This window comes from Grammomys surdaster, unplaced genomic scaffold (genome assembly GCF_004785775.1).
Source record: "Grammomys surdaster isolate TR1022 unplaced genomic scaffold, NIH_TR_1.0 125973, whole genome shotgun sequence".
Classification (NCBI taxonomy): domain Eukaryota; kingdom Metazoa; phylum Chordata; class Mammalia; order Rodentia; family Muridae; genus Grammomys; species Grammomys surdaster.
This window is the reverse complement of record NW_021620790.1, coordinates 3,582,387-3,606,014: the sequence shown is the minus strand read 5'-3', so window position 1 is coordinate 3,606,014 and position 23,628 is coordinate 3,582,387.

Genomic DNA, 23,628 nt, shown 5'->3' with positions numbered 1-23,628 from the left:
CATGCTGATAAGAGCCTGATATGGATGTCTCCTCAGAGGTCTTCCAGAGTCTGACATATTCAGAGGCAGATGCTCACAACTAGCCATTGAACTGATAATGGGGTTCTCAATGGAGGAGTTAGAGTGAAGACTGAAGGAGAGCTGAAAGGATTTGCAGCACCATGAGGAGAGCAAGAATACCAACCAACCACAGCTCCCAGGGTCTAAACCACCAGCCTGGGAGCACTTAGGGAGGGATCCAGGGCTTCAGCTGAATATGTAAGAGTGGAGGGCCCTGCTGGGCATAGGTGGAAGAAGAGAACCTTGACCTCATGAAGGCTGGACGCCCCAAGGGGTGGGAATTTTGAGTGTGGGGAGGTGGGAATGGGGGGGTAGATAGAGGTTACATCCACAGAGAAGAAGGAGGAGGGGTGAGGGGATAGGGGGTTCCTGGGTGGGTGGGGGATGGGGTAAGAAGACAACATATGAAATGTAAATGAAACATCCAATAAAAAAAAATAAAAAAAAAGAATGACAGGCATTTTATGAGTTACAGAAAGGAGTACAATGATCATTCATAAGTTACAATCACTTAATAATATCAGTGAGAAAAATAGAAAGGAACAAGTAAATGATCAAAGAAAATATTCACTCTAGGATGAACCTTGGATCCTCAGTCTTGTGATTTAGGGATGTGTGGACAAGTTTTTGGTGTGAACCATATAAAAGAAAAGTTATGTATAAAGAATAAACAATTCTATTATGTGTATAAGAACAAAGAAGAGATAATTAGACTCTCTAACTGATCAAGACTTCAAAAAAACAAAAAGATGTAGGTCAGATGACATATTTCTTAGTAATTATAAATTGTTAACCAAGCATAGAGAGAAACTTGATACAATAGAATTACCTTGCTTAAATATACTTAATTTATGAGAAAAGAATCACTGCTTTGGGGTTACAGTGGGTATGGAGAAAAAAAGAGAGATGAGAATTGTTTGGTTAGATATAAATTTAACAAAAGAAATATATAGTTAACAATCCTGTTGTAATTTTCCTTTGTGTAATGATTTAATCTATTACTAAAGAATATGTTTTCTGGTGAATTGTTTGAATTACATTTAATCTTTCTTTACAGTTCAGTCTTTAACCCTCTGGCGATTTGCCCTCCAACACTTCCTCATCCCATTCCTTCTCCCCCATTTCTAAGAGGATGTCTCCAGCCCCCAGCCTGCCTGGCTTCGAGACTCCCCAAGGCCTCAAGTCTTTGCTGGGTTAGTTGGATCTTCTCTCACTGACGCCAGACCTGGAAGTCCTCTAATGTATATGTGTGAAGGGAGCTCGGAGCAGCTAGTGTATGTTGCCTGGTTGGTAGCTCAATATCTGAGTGATCTCTGGAAACAGATTAGTTGAGACTGCTGGTTTTCATAGGCATTACCAATCTTCACAACTTCTTCCAGTTTTTCCTTAATTCTACCAGTGTTTGCTGGCTTCTGTCCATTAGTTGGCTGTAAGTATCTGATATTGTCTAGGTCAGCTGCTTGTTGGGCCTCTCAGAGGGCTGCTATGGTAAGTTGCTGTCTGTAAATAAACAATAGCACCAGTAATAACATCAAGCCTTAGAGCCTCCCCTTGAAATGGTTCTCAATTTGGGCCTGTCACTGGACCTTCTTTCTCTGATTTTCTTCACCATTTTTTTCTCTTCTTTTCTTTTTGATAGGAACAATTCTGGGTCATAGACTTTGACTGTGGAATGGCAACCCCTGCCCTCCACTTGATGCACTCTCATTCTACTAGATGTGGACTCTAAAAGTTCCGTCTTCCCACTGTTGAGTCATGAGAGTCTCTCCTCTCCCAGGTCTCTGGTAAATTCTAGAGAGTTCCCCTACCTTCTACCTCATGATGTTGCCTGTTTCCATTCATTCTGCTGGACCTCAGGGTCTCCTGTTTTCTCTCAAATACCTATAATATCATATACAAATAAAGATACTTTGACTTCTTCCTTGCCAATTTATATCCACTTGATCTTTTGTTTTCCTACTGCTCTAGCTAGAAATTTGAGTACTGTATAGAATGGTTTCAGGGAGAGTTGGCATCATTTTCTTGTCCCTGATTTTAGGGTGATTGCTTTAAGCATCTCTCCATTTAATTTAATATTGGCTGTCAGGTTTCTGAATGTTGCTTTTATTATTTTTATGTATGTATCTTTAATTTTTGACCTTACATTACTTTTAACAGAAAGGGGTTTTGCATCTTGTCAAATGATTTTTTTTCAGCATCTAATGAGATGATCATGTGATTTTTTTTGAGTTTGATAACGTAGTTGATTATCTTAATGGATTTTCATATACTGAACCAATCTTGCATCCCTGTTATGATTCCCACTTGATCATGGTGAATGATAGTTTTGATGTGTTCTTATATTCTTTTTGTCAAAATTTAATTGAGTATTTTTGCATCAATATATGCAAAATTGGTCTGAAGTTCTCTTTCTTTGGTGGGTCTTTGTGTTGCTTAGGTATCAGAGTAATTGTGGCTTTATAGAATAAGTTAGGTAGTTTTCCTTCTGTCTCTAATTCATGAAATAGTTTGAAGAATGTTGCTATTAGGTCTTCTTTGAAGGTCTGGTAGAATTCTGTACTAAACCAATTGGTCCTGGACTTTTTTAGATTGGGAGGATTTTAATAACTTCTTCAATTTTGTTAGGGGATATGAGTCTGCCTAGATAGCTTACCTGCACTTGATTTAACTTTGGTATGTGGTATATGTCTACAAAATCATCCATTTCCTCTAGATTTTACAGTTTTGTTGAGTATAGGCTTTTATAGGTGGATCAGATAATTTTTATTAATTTCTTCAGTATATTCTCCCTGTTCATTTCTAATTTTGTTAATTTGGATACTGTTTCTGTTCACAGTAGTTAGTTTTGCTGGGAGTTTAATCTATATCTTGTTGATGATCTCAAAGAACCAGCTTTTGGTTTTGTTTATTCTTTGTATCACTCTCTTTGTTTCTATTTGATTGATTTTACCTTGAGATTGACTATTTTCTGCCATGTACTCCTTTTGGATGTGTTTGCTTCATTCTGTTTTAGGCTTTCAGATGTGTTGTTAAGTTGCTAGTGTCGGATATCTCCAATTTCTTTATGAGGGCACTTAATGCTATAAATTTTCCTTTTAGCACTTCTTTCTTTGTGCCCCATAAATTTGGGTACTTTGGGTCTTCATTTGCATTAAATTGTAAAAAAAGAAAAATCTTTAATTTCTTTCTTCATTTCTTTACAGACCAAGTTATCATTGAGTTGAGAGTTGGTCAGTTTCTATGGATTTGTGAGTTTTCTGTTGTTTTTATTGCTATTGAAGTTTAAACTTAGTTTGTGGTGATGTTATAAAGTACATGAGATTATATCAATCTTCCTGTGTCTGTTGAGGCTTGTTTTGTGCCCAATTATATGGTCAATTTTGGAGCAGGTATGACAAGGTGTTGATAAGAAGGGATATTCTTTTGCTTTAGTGTGAAATGTTCTGTATATATCTGTTAAATCCATTTGCTTTACAACCTTAATTAGTTTCACTGAGTCTCTATTTTCTGTTTCAATGACCTGTTCATTGGTGACAGTGGGCTGTTGAAGTTTCCCACTATTATGCTGTGTGGTTTAATGTCTGATTTGAGCTGTAATAAAGTTTGTTTTATAAATGTGAGTGTCCTTGAATTTGGGGCATAGATGTTCAGAATTGAGAATTTCTCTTGGTGTATTTTTCCTTTGATTAATATTAAATGTCTTTCACCATCTCAGCTACTTTTGGTTGAAATTCTATTTTATTGCATATTAGGATGGCAACTCTTGCTTGTTTCTTGGAAGAGTTTGGAATAAATTTTCAACCTTTAATTCTGAGGTTCTGGCTGTCTTTGCCATTAAGGTGTGTTTCTTGTATACATCAAAATGATGGCTCCTGCTTGAGTATCCAGTCTGTTAACTTGCATCTTTTTAAAAGGAAATTGAGTCCATTGATATTGAGGGATAATAAAGACAGATGATTGTTGTTTCCAATATGTTTGTTGTTGAAGGTGGCATTGTGTATTATGTGATTCTCTCCTTTTGGTTTTGTAGTGATATGATTAATACCTTGATGTTTGCTTGCTTGTTTGTTTGTTTGTTTTTCTCCTTTGGTGTTGTTACATCCTGCTTTCACAGATTTCTTTCTAGAATCATCTGTATGGGTGGACTGGTAGATAGATATTGCTTAAATTTTATTTTTGTCCTCAAACATTTTGGTATCTCCATCTATGAAGACTGAAAGTTTTCCATGGTATAGTAGGCAGAGTTGGCATTTGTGTTATCTCTGCATCTGCATTACCTCTGTCCAGTATCTTCTGGCTTTTCAGGTCTCTGTTGAGAAGTCTGGTGTAATTCTGATAAGTCAGCCTTTATATGTTACTTGGACTTTTTTCCCTTGCAGCTTTTAATATTCTTTCTTTGTACTGTGCATTTAGTGTTTTTATTATCATTTGATGAAATGATTTTCTCTTCTTTTCTTTTCATTCTATTTGATGTTCTATATGCTTCTTGTACATTTATGACCTTCTCTTTTTTTGGGATGGAGAAATGTTCTTCTATGATTTTGTTGAATATGTTTTCAGGACTTTTGAGCTGGGAATCTTCTCTTTTTGCTATTCCTATTGTTTTTAGATTTGGTTTTTGTCCTGGTGTCCTAGACTTCCTGGTTGTTTGGATTAAGAGGTTTTTTGTTGTTGTTTTATTTTGTTCTTTAGAGTTTGCTTTGAACATTGTGTCAATATCTTCTAAAGTATCTTCTACAGCTGAGATTTTCTCTTCTAACTCTTGTATTCTGTTGTTGATGTTTGGATCTGTAGTTGATGACCTCTTACTTTCTTAGGTTTTCCATTTCCAGGGTTGTCTCCATTTGTGTTTTCTTTATTGTTTCTACTTCCATTTTGAGATCTTAGATTGCTTTGTTCAATTCCTTCTCTCATTTGATTATTTTTTTCCTGTATTTCTCTAAGGGATTTATTTGTTTCCTTTTTAAGGGCTTCAACATGTTTATCTGTATTTTCCCATATTTCTTTCAGTAAGTTTTTTTATATTCTCCTTAAAGGACTCTAGTATCTTCATGAGACATGATTTTAGGTCAGCATTCTGGTTTCTAGGTGTGTTGGTGTATCTGGGTTTGCTGTGGTGGGAGAACTTGGTTCTGATGATGCCAATGTGTTTTAGGTTCTTGTCTTTACATCTTGCCATCTGGTTATTTCTGTTGTTTGCTGGCCTGGGTGTCTCTGTCTTGAGCCTTTCTCCTATATCTCTGGATTTCTGTAGTGCTCCTGGGAGGCCCATGGCCCTAGCTGTAGCTGACTTCCTAGGAGTCCTTCAGACTATGGGTCTTCAGAGGAACAGACAAGCTGATGATCTGACCCAGCAGAAGGTGTAGGGAAGAATGTGGGTCTGTGGTGATGGTTTTTATAAAATGTGTAAATTGTGGCTATGCGGTAATTTTATTTCTAAATAGATAACCGTAAGAGAAAAATAAATCACTGAAGCGAGCCTTTGCTTCACCTACTCTGTGTGTGTGTGTATGTGTGTGTGTGTGTGTTTGTGCATTCTGTTTTACTTTTTCTATGATGCTAGCTTAGCATAGGCAACAGGCCCAATTAGTGGCTATGAGAACTAATACCCATTAGCCACACTTGGTGCTAAACCACATCAATAAGATTTTGTGTTAACCCTATTTGCCAATACCACATCTCACTGTCTAATTCTCTTTATCTTGTGATATAAAAGATGGCCTTGACACTGAAATACTTGTGTTAGGTTTTTAGGTAGATGTCAAGCAGCTTAGAGGAAATCAGAAGATGCCCACCTCTCTATAATAGTTAGCATCCTGTAAATAAAAGATTAGAGCAAGAAGGTTCTCATTTATGGGCCAGCACAAATATACCTGAGTCCTGTCTTTGACTACTGAAAGATATATAACATCCTGTGCTGTCAAGAGGTCATTCAATGATAACTATGTAAACCTTGTTTGAAGAATATGAATATTTATACAAATTACTACATTCATCAGGAGAAGGATAAAAATAAATACAAAATAAATGAACTACTATATTAACAAAAAATACCTTTGTCCCCTTTTCTTTATTTCACAGAGAGGATAAAACCACATAGAAGTAACTGCTCATTGTTCATTCTCTAGTCACTGTATAAACTGATCTAGAATATAGATTGGGCAGTAGATTTTGGCTTTTGTTTTCTCATACGCCATAAACATGTACTCTCCCATGATCAGTTACAAACTACATTGTCTACACTTCTAGTCCTATGTGAATTGTGTGAATGATAATCACAAAAACCAGATAAGACAAGTGCAACCATAATGAGTTTCCAAGGAAGCAGTACAAATTAATAGTCAACATTAATATTTGTAAACATTTGTCAGACCATAATACTGTGTCTACTTGTATTGATATGTTAATATTCTTGAATAGAAATACATTATTTATTTGTAATTACCTTATAATAAATAGTAAGGGTTTATAAGCAACATATAACAACTAAGGAATCCTTTTTTTCTTTCAATTTTATTGGATATTTTATTTTTTTACATTTCAAAAGTTGTCCCATTTCCCAGTTACCCTTCCAGAAGCACTCTATCTCATCCTCCTCCCCCTGATTCTATGAGGGTTCTCCCAAAACCTACACACACTCTCCCGCCTCTCTGGCAAGGCATTCCCCTACAATGGAACATCCAGCCTTCACAGGACCAAGGGCCTCTCCTCCCATTGATGCCTGACAAGGCCATCCTCTGCTACATATATGTCTGGAGGCATGTGTCTCTCCATGTGTTGGTTGGTGAGTAAGTCTCTGGGAGCTCTGGGTTTCTAGTTGGTAAACATTGTTGTTCTTGCTATGGGGTTGCAAACACCTTCAGCATCATCAGTTCTTTCTCTAACTCCTCCATTGGGAACCCCTTGCACAGTCCAATGGTTGACAGCAAGCATCCACTTCTGCATTTGTCAGACTCTAGCAAAACTTCTCAGAAGACAGCTATATCAGGCTCCTGTCAACAAGAACTTCTTGGCATCTTCAACAGTGTCTGGATTTGGTGACTGTATATAGGATAGACCCCTAGCTGTGGCAGTCTCTGAATGGTCTTTTCATCAGTTTCTGCTCCACTCGTTGTCGCCATATTTATTCCCTTAAGTATTTTGTTCCCCCTTCTAAGAAGTACTAAAGCTTCCAGACTTTGATCTTTCTTCTTCTTGCACTTCATGTGGTCTGTAAATTGTATCTGATGTAGTCCAAGCTTTTGTGCTAGTATCCAATTATCAGTGAGTGTATACCATGTGTGTTCTTTTGTGACTGGGCTACGTAATTCAGGATGATACTTTCTAGTTCCATCTACTTGCCTGAGAATTTTATGAAATCATTGTTTTTAATAGTTGAATAGTAGCTGGATATAAAATTAACTCAAACACACAGCCATCCTAGTCCTTTGTAAATGTTCAATTTACCAACCATTTGTCAGTTTTGGGTGTAATATTGTCATAAAGGAAGGCTCCCCAATGTTAGCGGCCATATCAAGGGTGGCCTTGGTTTAGGAAAAAGCCAATTTTTGTTGTGGTGATCAAGAGGCCATAACTCAAGCAGTGTACCATATCTTCTGAAGAACAGCAGGTAGATCATAATTCAAGGCAGTGTACCGTATAGACCATGACATGTTTCAAGGCACAGGCCAAGAAGATTTTGTACTTTTCCACCACCTGGACTCTCTTACCCCCTCCCCTTGTAAAACATGCTATAAAAAAGCATTTCATGTTCAAAAATAAATAAATTATTTATAAAAAAAAATTAACTCAAACAAAATAGCTGGATATAAGTAGCTGGGTATAAAATTAACTCAAACAAATAAGCCTTCATCTACTAAAACGATAAACAGGGTGAGAAAGAAATTAGATAAATGATATCCTTCACAGTATCACACTATTATAAATTATATAAAATAGGTTTGTGTGACTTTAACCAAGCAAGTAGAAGATCTGTTTGACAAGAACTTCAAGTTTCTGAAGTGCGAAATTGAAGATCTCAGAAGATGGAAAGATCTCCTGTGATCAATGATTGTCAGGATTAATATAGTAAAATTGGCCATCTTAGCAAAAGCAATCCACAAGTTCAATGCAATCTCCATCAAAATTCTAACTCAATTCTTCATAGAGCTAGAAAGAGCAATTTGCAAATTCATTTGGAATAACAAAACACCCAGGACAGAAAAAACTATTCTGAACAATAAAAGAAATTCTGGCGGAATCAGCATTCCTGCTCTCAAGCTGTATTACATTTCATCAAGATTTTCCAATTTAGTTGAATATAGGCTTTTGTAATAGGATTTGATGATTGTTTGAATTTCCTTTATTTCCATTATGTCTCCTTTTTCATTTCTGGTTTTATTAATTTGTATACTGTCTCTGTGCTCTCTGGTTAGTCTGGCTATGGGTTTATCTGTCTTGTTGATTTTCTCAAAGAACCAGCTCCTGGTTTTGTTAATTCTTTGTATAGCTCTTTTTGTTGATAATTGGTTGATTTCAAGGCCATCCAAAGACTCCCTCACCTGGGGATCCATCCTATATACAGACACCAAACCCAGACACTTTTATGGATGCTAAGAAGTGCATGTTGAAAGGAGACTGATACAGCTGTCTCCTGAGAGGATCTGCCAAAGATTGGTAAATAAAGAGGCAGATGGTCACAGCCAACTACTGGACTGAGCAAAGCATCCTCAATGGAGGTGTTAGAGAAAGGACTGAAGGAGATGAAGGGGTTTGCAACTCCATAGGAAGAACAAAGATATCAACTAACCAGACCCCCAGAGCTCCCAGGGACTAAAACACCAACCAAGGAGTGCACATGAAGCCACACATGATTCCAGCTTCATATGTAGCAAAGGATAGCCTGGTCAGGAATCATTGAGAGGACAGGCCCATGATCCTGTGAAGGCTCAATGCCCCAGTTTATGTAAATGACAGGGTAGAGAGGCAGGTGCATGTGGGGAAACATCGTCATAGAAGCAGGGAAGGGAAGATGGGAGAGGAAATTTTTGGGGGAGGGCTTGGAAAGAAGATAACATCTGAAATGTAAATAAAGAAAATATCTAATAAGAAATCAAGTATATTATAAAAACAAATAATAAAAGGTGGGGTGGAAGTGGGGTAGTGCGTGTATGTTTATGAGGAACATGTGTGTACTGTCCTGGTAGAAGAATTGTGACAACAGTATTGTAGCAAAAGCAAGCCTCCTCTGTGAAGAGCTTTTGAGGCCATTTCTAGAAATTTGCCAAGAATTTGATATCGGGCTGGGACAAGGAAGTAGGCTCAGAGCAGATACAGATGAGGAATATATAGTATTCCTTGTATCTGGATCATCCTGTTGATCCCTAAAAAAGACCGCAGAGTTTTGTTTCTTGCCTTGATTTTTGCCCTGCTTGTTTCTATACATCTTTAAGTGTGCATTGTTTGTTCCTTGACTACATTGTTTATGCTTTAAGGACTGACCATATACTTTGTATGGACCCAGAATAGTATAAAAACTGTCTGGAGAAAATTAAACTCACCTTCAGGCTCCAAATTGGCTGAAGTATTAAAAACAATGACCTGGATAAGGTTATTCAGGCCTGCTAACATTTTGCTTAAGATTTTATCCAAGACAATTAGAGGATTAGAGATTTGAAAATCCCCACTAAGAACAAATGAACAAAACTTATAGGGCTAAAGAATTGATTCCATGTTTAAGAGTCCTTGATAATCCTGGAGTGTTTTAAATTGCTGATTCAAGCTCCAGGGAATTATATGTCCATTTCTGCATTTGAAGACTCTAGCATACACATTCACATAGTCACATACACAAATAAATGTTTGATATAAGATTATATTTAGATGATATCATCTTGTTTATGAAAATGACAGATGCAGTAGTAACACTAATTACTTGTTTATTATTTATTTAGTTATTTATCAGTCAATTTATCCTCAAGACATGCTGTTGAAATTCATATAGAAATACAAAAGTCTAAAATAGAAAAAAACTCTTATAAATATGAGAACAAATTTGAAAGTCCACATAAAATTAAACAATTAAGTCGATGTGATATTAACATAAAAACAGATGTGTTGCTTCATTTCTTTGAATCTTGTATACAGAAACAAAAAGTTATAACATAGTGTACAGTATAGTCAATTAGGGTTATGAATGGTACTCCCATGCAATCTTGGAAGAAAGTAACATTCATGACAATATTGTTTTATAACCACCTGGGTACCTCTTGCAGAATGGTTCATATTTTTGCTAGGAAGACGTTATTTATCTGTCTAAATTCAAACCTTTTTTGACTATCAAGAGAAAATATCATTTCTTTACTTTCTCTGTACTATTATTTTTGCACACAACTCAAAATATTTTATAATTTGTATATAGTAGGATTATTGTTTTAGTGTTTTGTACTTTTAGTAATTATTAATTACCTCTAAGTCCTCAGAGAATGGTGAAATTTTGTTAGTATATTATTCTAACTAAAATGGAACGGTGACAAACCTAGTCTTGTGAAGCTCTGTTAATTAATACTACTGTGAGTTCCTGAGTCTGAGAGATAAGTCAGACTCAGAAGACATGGTTCTATAACACTCTCCTCTTTCCCCCAATAAACCAGATGATATCTGTCCCCTATTTGGTAATATACTTAAGCCTTGGGCAGTAAAACAGATAAAACCCTACCAAAGGTTAAGTATTCAATAGTCACCTATCTTCAGAGTTTTGAATATAGAATGTACAGTAACTAATATATGAGGATCAATATAAAAGTAAGAAGGCAATTTGATAGGAGCAAATTTCCCATTAAAAGAGCATAGAATTAACTTATGAATATGATAATATATTTTAGTTTGGTTTTCAGTAGATGTACTATACCTTTGTAATATTTATTTTATCCTGTTTACAAGTTAGCAGCTTCATAAATATCAATTTACAGTAGCCTGATAATTTTTAACAGCATTAAATAGTATCTACTCCTTGATTCTCTTCAAAACTACCTTATTGAGGGCATCAGTGATTAAGTTCCGTAACAAATCCCAATGCTTCAGAATATGATTATGTCTTTTATCATTTGAGGCAAGGTTAATTTAGATGTTGGTGCCTCCTCTCTTAACCTGCAACTTTTTCTTGTAACCATTCACTTATTATCAACTGATTCCATTGCAATCATGATACAACTCATTAGCTTCTTTGCTAATGGACTATAATACATCCTGAACCAATGTCACACTTTCCATTTCTTCCATGAAATATTTTGTAGCCATACTATGTCTAGTAGAGTCTTCTAGAAGAGTGGTTCTCAACCTCCCTAATGCTGTAACCCTTTAACACAGGTCCTCATGTTTTGTTGACTCTACCCATAAAATCATTTTTGTAGCTATTTAATAACTGTAATTTGCTACTGTTATGAATCAAAATGTAAATATATGTATTTTCTGATGGTCTTAAGCAACTTCTCTAGAAGGTTCATTACTCAGTCCTCAAAAGGGTCACTACTGTCAGGTTGAGAACCACTGTTCTAAATCCATAGTGAGATTTTAAAAGTAGGAAACATCAGAGAACAGAGAACACATAAAAGATTAACATACCTGGCAGAAAATTTCTGTCCTCTGTTTTTAATGCTCCCTTAAGCATTTAGTATGGGAGTGTTTTGATTATGTATCCATAGGAACTGGACTTAACAACTGTATTTTTGATAGGTTGTTGTTTTCTATCATTGTCTTTGTTGGTATAAAGAAGAGTTTTCTGACTAGGAGTAAGAACAATGGGAGCTGGAGAGATAGTTCAGTGGTTAAAAGCACTGACTGCTCTTCCAGAAGTCCTGAGTTCAATTCCCAGCAACCAAATGGTGGCTCACAACCATCTGTAATAGAATCTGATACTCTCTTCTGTTGGGTCTGAGGACATCTACAGTGTACTCAAATAAAATATGTAAGAATAAATTTTTAAAAATAAAAGAAGTAAAAACTATCCATATCTGTGGTACCTTTTAGGTAATAGCATTGCCCATGATTGGATGGCCACTTCTTCAATAATTAATCATGAAAATGTCACATAGACTTGTCTACAAACCAAGTGGAAGAAGACATTTTTCTCTAACAAATTTCATTCTTCTTAGATAACCCTGTCTTTTATCAAACACACAACAATATGAACAACAACAACAAAAACAACAACAAACTAATCAGCACAAGTATGTGTACTAGAAGAGAATGTTCAATCTCCTGATGTTGGAGGTGTATTTATTGTGAGCCACCTTATTTGGGTGCTGGGAATTGAACTCAAGTCTTCTGTAAGAGCAGTATCTGCTCGTGACTGCAGAGCCACCTTGCCTGTAGTTAGTTAGTTCATTTTGTCAGGAATCTGATCATGTGCACAATCAGCACTATCACTACCTGAAACATAATACCAGATCCCTGAAAAACTTTTAATCTCATTTGATAGTAAAGTCTGCTTATTCAAGATTTGTCTCCTGGAAAAATGTATATGTTGAGAAAGTGTGTGGCTCTGGTGTTTTGTCAAGCCCAGATCATCATGTAGTTTATTAATATAAGGATTTTAGTTATAAATTGACAGCTGATTACTGATTCTTTTATCAGTAAAAATCATCAACAGTGAGTGACATCCTAAAATCAGACTCATATGTCTTACATCATAATCAGGAAAGATTCTGGAATCCATCATATCCCTGTTCCTCTAAGTTATCAAATGTTGCAAAGTCTAGTGAAACTTGGATGCAGAGTGATTACTTCATAGAGAAGTATTGCTTTAAGTTGATAAATAAAAAAATATATATGATATATATGTATGTGTAAAGTTTTACAGTTACACATATTTAAATATACAGATATGAAAAATAAAATAATATTTTGAGTGCTTTTTCCCCATAAGAAACAATTCCTTTGGTTCATTTTGAGAAATTTGAGAATATTCTTGTGCTATTTTGTATCATTTTCTTTAATAATGTATCTTACTAATTATAAAATATGGCTTATATCTTATATTAATTATATAACTTATATGATATGCTAGCCATCATCTTTCTTTTAGTAATATATACATGTTTTTACTATTTCTCTTTGATTAGCTGTCTGATTGGTATTTTTGGTGTAGAATATTCAAACTTTAGGGATTTAAAACATAGCATCTACGTAAAAATATTTATTGAAATCCTAGAAGCTGCAAATTTTAATAATTTCCAAGACACCCCATTACAAAATTACTTCTCTTTTTCACAGTATTGAGTAGAACTCAAAGAGTGCCTATGAAGTGTCATTTGATGTGAGAGTAATTTTTGGTTTGATGCTCTTAAAATTTTTTTAAAAGTCCTGTCATGTTTGTGGAAATTACTTCATAATTTCTACACTTTTTAGTTGTTGTTCTTAAAATCCACTACCGGAGAAGAATGCAAATCTCACAAATGGAGTCATGTAATCATAAGACAGTGAGGATGGAAGTTAAGTGGCTTGATACAGACTGAACTTGCTGGACAGAGAATGATGGCTCTTGAGGACCAATAGCCAAAGGCATATTCAATTAGCAGGGAAATTGATGAAATTGGGTAAGGGGCAGTCTTAATGAAAATAGTCAACAAAAAATGATTATTTCAGAGCCTATCAGATGGTCTTTATTTCTCCAAACATTATAGTAACACTGTACTAACAATGGAGGAAAATTAAGTCAATTGAAAAATAAATTATGATAATTGTATTACACTATTTATGATAGTGCTAAGGAATACATTAGCACTGGGTATTATACTTTCCTGGGCTCTAGGGAAGCCATTTGAGATCTATGCAAGCTATAGACATATGTGCCCTTTGCCTTCAACTTATAAACAGGTCCCAGTTTATCACACCATCAAGAGTTAAATATAATACATTAAGGCTGGTTATTGGAGGCAAGGGGAGGCTGGAGAAATGGCTCAATTGTTAAGAGCACTGATTGCTCTTCCAAAGTTTCTGAGTTCAATACCCAATAATCGCATGGTGGCTCACAACCATCTATAGTGGAATATGATGCATTCTTTTGGTGTATCTGAAGAGATCGATAGTGTACTACACACATTAAATAAATAAATAAACAAACAAACAAATGAATGAATAATTAGTTATGGTATAGACATTTATAAAAAGTAATCAGTACAAAAAGTACCATATGTCCAATAAGCAAAGCTCCTCATTTGCCTGCAGGACAGACTTCATTGTCTTTACTTGGTGCTTGAAAGTTTCCTTCTAGTCTTTTTCCTTTGCATATTTGTACAAAAAGAGAACTACTACATTTTTCTAATTTTTTGCATGGGATTACTGTGCCTCCTTTATTATGAGAAATATATCCCCACTAATCAAGGACACACACGATAATTAAGTTCAATATCTGGATTTTGTGGGAAATATTTTATTATGTAATGTTATTATAATAATACATGAACTATTTATTTAGAACATCAGGCACATGTCCAACGAATTTCAATTAGACCGTCCCTTTTATAACTGTTAAGTGTTGGATAGGGACAGTCAATCAATCTCTGAAAATTGCTATTGTAATTTTCTTGTAATTGAAACTAGTGTTTTAATAATCTTAGGAGACAAAACAAAAAAATCTCTATCTTTTTTTAGGCTTGGCATTTTATAACTGATAATCATTTTGTGTCTTTCTTATATGGGGACTATTTTTAATCTTTTATTATTATCCCAGAGGAGCCATTAACTACATTATTTAGACATGAGAGATAGGCTAGAAAATAATTCCTTCAAAGCTGTCTACTAACTTATATCTTCTTATAAGAAGACTTTATATGAAGATAATAGATAATTAACTTGTGATAGTTGCTCGTCTTTATGTACATTTAACCACCTGTTGGAAAGACACCCCTTTAAGCATAGATTGTCTTCCCTTTCTATTTAATGTCACTGCTATTGGTGATATTAATATGTAACAGTAGATTTTTTTGCACTAATGCTAATATATTGAGTGAGAAAATGCTACGAAACAGATTTTTCTTAAACTATGTAGACAAAGGATATGATAGAAGTAAATCATGATGTTTCTGAACCAAGTACATATCATGTAACAAAAGAACAATGTCTGAAGCTCTAGATCCTCTCTTATCCACACTTCAAGGACAAAAGAATTTGGATTTAGACTAGCTTTAATTAAATTTGCATTCAATGTAGTGTTTATGTAAGTTGGAATCATTATACAAAGATGATACATTGAGCCATCAATGCATTATGTTAGTTGAAAATTTGCTTGTATATTGTGTATGGTTTTAATGTGCTGCTAAATTCTGTTTTCCAGAATATCTTAGGGAATTTCATATTTGGATTGTAAGTTTCATTTCTCTGTGCCTTTGTTATTTCAATTTTAAGGGGCTGTTAATTTAACATCCTTAGAGATGGTGCTCTGACCCTATTCTAATTCTTGATATTTGCTTCTAGACTTTGTTGGGTGCCAAAGCTTCTACCACAATAAACTTCTTGACATAATTATGTGTGCTAGCACAGGTCTAAGGACAATACGGCCAAACAAAATTCACCCTGACTTCTTTTGTTTGTGTTTTGAGTTGGCTGTCATGGTATTTAGCCTATCAAACAGTAACTTGTATAGCCATAAGCCATCTGGATTTCATTTCCATTTTTATTCTTCCCTAAATTCCTTATAATCAGTCTTTTAAGATATTATTTTTATGAATGGTTCATGCTTGGTACTTTTTCTAGAAATTTATCTAATTCTACAGTTTGTAATATTTTGATGTTGAATTATTCATCTTGTTCACTTTGCCTCCTTTCATTTCAGTGGTAGCAGTTATAATGTATCATTTTTCAACTGTTATTTGACTAGTTTGAGCTTTGACTATTTTAACCATTTAGCAAAGTTTCTGCAGTTCATTTGTTTTCTTCTTTTCCAAAAGCAAGTAACTGATTTCTTAGTTTTCTACACCTCATTTTAATTTTTCTTCATATGTCTCTGTTTTATTCCTTCTGCTAATTTAAAACATATTACACACACACACACACACACACACAATTTATATACAAAGGGCTCTCTTCTAGCAATATACTGATTCTAGCAGATACATTTTAGATTCATATCAAAAGACAAGTTGGCCAAGGGAGAGAATTAGGAAGAGAAGAAGATTATAATCAAATAGAGATCAAAAGATAAGTGTGCTTCCAATGCTAATACCAAGAATATTAAATAGAGAAAATGTTGGAAAATGAATATTATTTGATATTGATCAAAGTATCTATTTAGCTTTATGTAATGGTTACAATTATTTTTATGATCTAAACTTTAGAGTTCCAAAAATATATCATGAAATAAATTTTAGAAATTTAAAAATTTAACTCTAAACTCATTGTCAGAAAAAGTATTAACTTGCTGTACACACTAGCTTGCTACAAACTGAACTTATGAAGTCTTGTCAATCAAAATTCAGACAATCTTGAATAGTCTAAAGGAATTGCTTTCTTCAATAATGAATATTTTTTAAATATAATTTTATAATTAATTAGTACAAGATTGATACATATATGTACTAACAGAAGGATATAGTGTGGCTTTAGTTGTCTTTTTAACGAAAAAGTTAATAAATATCCACAGCATTTAAGCACTGTTTTCAGCATTTTTTTTTCTTATGTTGCTTCATGCAGAGCAATTTGGTCATTGAATTTACAACATCTGCTTATGATTCAGAGATTCTTTATCAAATTCATGCAGAGGTTAGACAATCAACCAACAAATTTGAACAAACTCCCCAGTTTATAAAAAATGTGATTTCTAAATATCCTCAACTTCTTGATGAGATACCATTTGAGGAAATATCAAGTATACTTTTTTATAAGTAACATACATTGATAGACAATAAATAGTGCTCATCTTTTCTGAAGTGTTGTAAGTGTTATTCAAAACATGAATATATTCTGAAAATATGACATGTTCAGTTATGATGAATAGCAGTTGTATTATGCTATGATTAAAGAAATATAAGACTGACTGGTGAGGTTTTTCAGTAGGTTAGAGTGTTTGGCTTAATACTGAGTACTGAGTTTCAAACTTAGGTACAAGCAGTGAACCACTTTCCATAGGACCTCCACAGGAGTACTAGAACATTCATTTTCCCAGGCCTTGTGATCCCTACTCATACACATACACTAAACTATAAATGGTAATATTTTTTTAAAAAAAGAAACACAATAACATTCATGTGTGATGCTACTCAATGAATAGAATCAAATGAGAGAATATTGCACACTGATTCAGAGACATACCAAAGATGAGAAGGAATATGAAATATAACAAAAACAGAGAATGAGCCATAGAGAATAGTATGCCAATGAAAAATATGTAATAAACATAAGTTGCAGTTTCAAGTATGATGAAATTTATGTATATTTAAGAGAACTTATCAAACAAGTCATGTGTAGGTCTTATTTTAAGGAAAAAAGAAACCAATGTGTTATATGATTCAAGAATGAATGTCCTTTTGTTTCACAGTTTAATATAATGAATAGATTGAAATCACAGCCTGTCTTGAAGATTATTGTTTACATCCTCCTTGGGAAATCCATAATATACAATGATTTATTCTTTCCCAAATGGTAATACTAAAGAGTGTTCTCCAATTTGAATTTTGCTGAGTCTACTAGGATTGTTTATAAGAGGAACAGAAGAAAGCTCGTCATCGAAAATTTCTATCTCTTTCATAATACAATATTCATTTTTTTCTTCTATATGTGATGTTTAAATGCTTATTTTTCTACACATAGATAAGCACAGCTCTTAACCATCATCAGTCAGCTTCTTATAGTGGACAACTTTTAACTAATCAAAATGTAGACAATGTGTGATCCCTGATTGCTCATCCCTAAAAGGGACATTTGTATCACACTTTACTCCCATGGCTCTGGGGTCATTTAGGAAGAGAGAGCAGAAATGTCTTAAAGTCACAGGTGCCAGCCATTGCTGAGAAACATCTTACTGACATTTCTATGTCTCTCACTGAGAAAGGGAGACAAAGGGCTCTGAATCTGACTAACTGCCCTTCTCCTAACAGTTTAAATGTCCTCTTCTGAATGTGTTGCCCTTGAAAGCTGATCTTTGTCATAGAGGAAAAATGCTCAAACAAGTTTTTCTCAAGACAGCTTTCCTCAGCATGTGTTACATAATGATTACTGTATCCTTTTCCTACTCAAATCAGGAGAAGTGTTTTTATCTCTGCTCTTCATCGGGTGAACTGTTCTAATCAGCTAGAAGGATAAATTTGTAAAAATGTAGGCATTGACCCTAATATTAGGAAAATAATTTTAAAAACAAACTTAAAACATTTTGACAGTTTCTTATATGTATATAATATATTTTAGGAATTTTTATCCTTTTATTATTGTCTCTCATAATTATTCCTTTCCTTTAAGTTTCCTTTCTCCTATATTTTTGGTTGTGAGCCTAGCCTTTAACGGATGAGATATCTTTCCAGCCCAAGTATCCTTTCTCTTAATGAGACCATCACCTGCTAAAAACAATAGTAACCTCTTCTACAAGCATCATGTCCTTCAAAATCCACATGCAACCTCTGAATGGTTCCTACTTTATCAACTTATTCTGTGAAAGTATTTTGAATATCAATATGCTCCTGTTTTGGAATTTTTTGTTGAAATTTCTAGCCATTTGAATAACATGGATTCTCTGAGAAGTAGCAGATAATTTGATGTTTTTTTTTAATTTTTATTTTTTATAGTTAATCTCTTTGGAATCTGTCCTCATTCTAAGGATAAACAAATGGATTTTTAAGACTAGAGATGTGGCTGAATTTATAGCATGATTGTTTAGTGGGCAAAAAGCCCTAAGTTAGAATCATGTCACCACATATATCTAGTATGTTTATGAAGACTACAATTTCACAACTTCATTGATGGAGACAGGAAGATGAACTATTCACTAATACTTAGCAGGAAAAAACTCTAAATCTTATAGCTCAATGTCTGATCATAGTGGATCTACCTTTTATATTTGCCACCATCAATAGATTTATCTTTCTTGATTGGTTCCAATCGCTACCTGTAGATTTTTGAAGCAGAAATCACAAACTTTAGCATCTCCTGTTTTGGGGTCTTTAAAGAAGTTTAGTCATTACTTTCATAGTTTTATACATTGTCAAAACATCAGTGTAAGAACCCTCCAGCCACATTCTGGCCTCAGTGGCTCTTTTTAACTGAGAAGCATATTTTACAACTCCCCTACTCCCATATACTTCATGAATCTAAAAACATAATCACTGCATAGAAATCATTGCCACATTAAAATACAAACTTGTGGATGAACCTGATACCCTTCAATATGACTGTCAACAGCTTTGTTTTTTTTGTATTGTTTTAGAATAGAAACTTGCCTTTATCTTTCTGAATTTGCAATCTTAGATGAGTGCAGGCTTGCTTGAAGGACTGCTTCCCTTTATTCCACCATACATCAGGGCTTGTCTTAGTCTTCTTAGCTATTTTTAGTACAGGCTTTGTCTCCAATATCATTTTCTTTCTTGTTCTCTTTTTCTTTTCAAACTATACATGTTCTTTTTTTTCCACCGGCTCTATTTCATTATAGACAATTATAAGAGTGATTACTGACATCAAACATCTTCAACCCATCATTCTTCTCTATGGCCAAGTCAAGGAAATCTTTCTCATCCTCCCATCACTCCATGTACAATCAGCAACTCATCAAATCTAGCCCAGGCATTATATCTATTGGACTAGCTTAGATTGGCTACACTTACCTGCACTTCAATCTTCAAGACATCTGCAAAGACTAATTTTGCCTGCTCTAACACCCAAACCTCTTTCATGTTATATCTAATTCCGATACCTAGAGGGATCTTACATATTCTTGTTCCCTATATAGTCAAGTTAATCTTCTTAATTTTTCCCTTCTAACACTCCCAAATTATGAGATCATCTCCCCACTCACTATCTTTGGACCAGCACATACATACTATACATCATGACAGTACCTGGGCCCTTCCCACAGCGTTGAGCAGGACTGAGAGATGAGACCTTGTTTACCACAATAGACAAAACAATAGGACTTTAGAGGCATTGCCTGCCTTGGCATTGCCTGCCTTGGTGCCTCCTTGGTTGTCTATAGCCTGGTACACAAGCTGAGAAGAATAGACTGCCTGCTGAGCTTGCCTTGACATCTCCCAGCCGCAATTAAGTATGGATTCCCTTCACCCCCAGCAGGATGGATTCCTCTCACCTCCAGCAGGATGGTTTCCACTCCAAGCCACCAGCTGAAGCAAGAAGAACTCTGGGGGTGGGGGTGGGTTATCCCTTTTAAATTAGAAGCTGAACATTAAAACATTGAGCCTCGATCAGAAACCTTTGTCCTGGCTTCATCTTTTCCCGCCCTCCTGTCTCTTCTTCCGTTCCCAGCCTCTCTTTCAGGTGAACCCAGTCGACTGTGGGTGATGGCCCCTAACAACTACATGTGCTTATCTCACTTCCTTCCTCATATAAAATTTCTTGTGCTAACCCAGCTCAAAGATATTCTTTTCTCCCCAACACACTCTGTCATTATCCTACATATATGTAACAAAATAAGAACACATATCTAGATCTCACTAACCAAAATACAAACAATAAGAAAGACCAAGGCAGTATTTCCCTCACCAACTACAAAAATCATATGGAAGTATTTAAAAATAGAAGTTCCTTGATGAACCCCAGGCCACAGAATTTTTGAAGAACAGATATAACTTCATCAAACATTTCAAGATGTTTAAAGGCACCACCAAAATGAAGAAAGATCAGTGAAATTACAGTGAATAAACTTAAGAACATAGACCCTCAAGTGGTATCCAAGAGAACACTAACTTAAGTCTGAAGAAAAGAACAAAAATAATCCAGAATTTTAAAACTTAACTTAACAAAACCGTAGAAGCCTTGAAGAAGACTCAAGAAGAAATGAAGATGGAATTGAAAAACCCGATACTCAAACTTGGAAACAAATGATAGCTTTAGAAGTACAATGAATAAAGTAGAAGATGGAACATAGGATTCAAATATAAAGTAGAAGATAGAGACAAAATGAAAAATAATATTATATTAAAAATTTAAGATAAAATAGTAAAGGAACATTTAAAAATATGGGATACCATGAATATATCAAAGTTTAGAATTATAAGAAAGGATGAGGGAGAAGAAATTCAAGACACTAACGTATACCAGATCTTCAACAAGATCACAGAACAAAATTTCCCCCAAACTAAGCAAACATTTACCATATGAATATAAGTAGCATTCAGAACACCAAATAGATGAGGCCAAAAAGCAAATATCCTCATGACATAATGTAGTTAAATTAATATGTACAGAGAACAAGGGAAGTATATTTTTAAAATGCAAGAAAGATAAAAAGATACCACCAGTCACTCATAAAGGAAAATTCATCAATATAGTCTCTAATTTATCAGTGTCCATTTAGAAAGTAAGAATTATCTCTAACTCTAAAAACTCATGACAGATAATTTATATTAATATAACCATCAAAACTTTCCATCATTGTTATAGGAGAAAAAACAACTTTCCATAATCTAAATATCCTAAGAGGATAATACTCAACAAATCAAACAAAGAAAATATAGGAAAAATATTAACTGAAAAGAAAAATGAGTATATACAAAATATTGTAGAAAGAATATCAAAGTTATAATTACTAAACAATAAACAGCCACTGAGACCATAAATACCACCAGCAATCTCAACTACGCAATGACTGCAATTAACACATACATGTTGGTTTGAATAGAAATAGGCTACATAAACTCATGTGTTTGAGTCTCATATTTGCCCGATAGGGAGTGTCAGTATTAGGAATTATGACCTTGCTGGAGTAGGTATGTCTTTGTTGAAGGAAGTGTATCAATCTGGGGATGGGATTTTAGGTCCTATATATAGTCAAGCTAGAACAAGTGGGACAGACTTATTCTGCTGCCTGTGGATAATGATAAATAATTGTCAGCTATCTCTCCAGCACCCTGTCTGCCTGCATGCCACCATGATTCTTGCTATGACATTGATGGACTACATCTCTGAAACTGTAAGCCAGCTACAACCAAATGTTTCCATTATAAGATAAGGGTTTCCATGACCATAGAAACCCTAGTTAGCTAAAGAAGAATTTGGTACCAGGTCCCAATGGGATAGCACTGTGACAGACTGGACTATACTATTCTTTGGAGAAATATTGACTTTGGAATTGTTGGTTGTAAAAGCACTTGAATGCTTTACATGTAACTTAATGGGTCATTTTAGAAGGAAGAGGAAAAACAGTGTGCTGAAGATTTATTGAACTGTGGGTTCCTGGCTCAAGTGGTTCAGAAGAGAATGTTAGTTTGTGGCCTAGGGACTGTTCTTGTAATATTTTGAAAATAAATGTGGCTGCTGTTTGGCCTTCTCTGAGAAAATGGCCTCAGACTAAATTGAAGAGTTTTAGAATAATTCTATTGACAGACAACATACATTTCAAAAAGATTTTATATATTAATGGCCTCAATTCACTAATCAAAAGAAATAGTCTGGATTAATAGGTCAAGAAAGAAAATTCATCTATCTGTTTCCTACAAAACAAACAAACAAAAAACATATGTTAGTTTAAAAGAAGGGCACCTCCTTAGAATAAAAGGAGGGAAAAATTACTCTAGTCCTGCAGGAGCAGGGAAGAAGTAGCTATCACTATATTACTATTTAAGAAAATAAATATCAAACTGAAACTATTCATACAAAATAGAATTTAAGAATTAATTCTAACCAAGAGATTAGTGAATTAAAATTACATTAGTCCCCTGAGCTTACACACACTAAACTCTGATGCAGGACATTTCATAAAAACCAAGAGAGATGCTACAGTATTTAAATACACAACTTAACATCATCCCAACAATAGGAGGTGATATTAATATCCTCACACCTTTCTCCAATTAAATAGGTCATCTGGACAAAAAAAGAAACTCCAGATATAAATATCATCATAAACAAATGAATTCTTACAGAATATTTCACCCAAACACTAATGAGTATACCATCCACATATCAGCATTTGGAAACTTCTCTTTAATAGACCACATCTTTGGGCAAGAACAAAATTTTTGCAAATTCACATAACTGAAGTAATTCCATTTATTCTACCTGATCATAATGTATTTAAATTTAAAATTGAGAGTAAAGCAAATCTCTAGTAAACACACTAATTCATGTATGTTAAACAACCTATTACTGAATGATGAATCAAAGAAGTCAAGAAAGAAATGAAATTTCCCAGTACTAAATAAAATGAAAAGACAAAGCAATAAAAATATTGAAGACATTTAAAATAATCACACAAGGAAGTTTTACATTTTGTTAATTGTGAAATTTACCTAAGTAAATAATTAAATTAATAAAATGAATAAAAAAGACTAGCCCTTGTTTCTCCAAATTAAAGCCAACTGAGTGCACTCCATCCAGGCCATCTGGATCTCTACTAAATTAAGGTTTTCAAAAACAAACCCCCTGGCTTCTTAA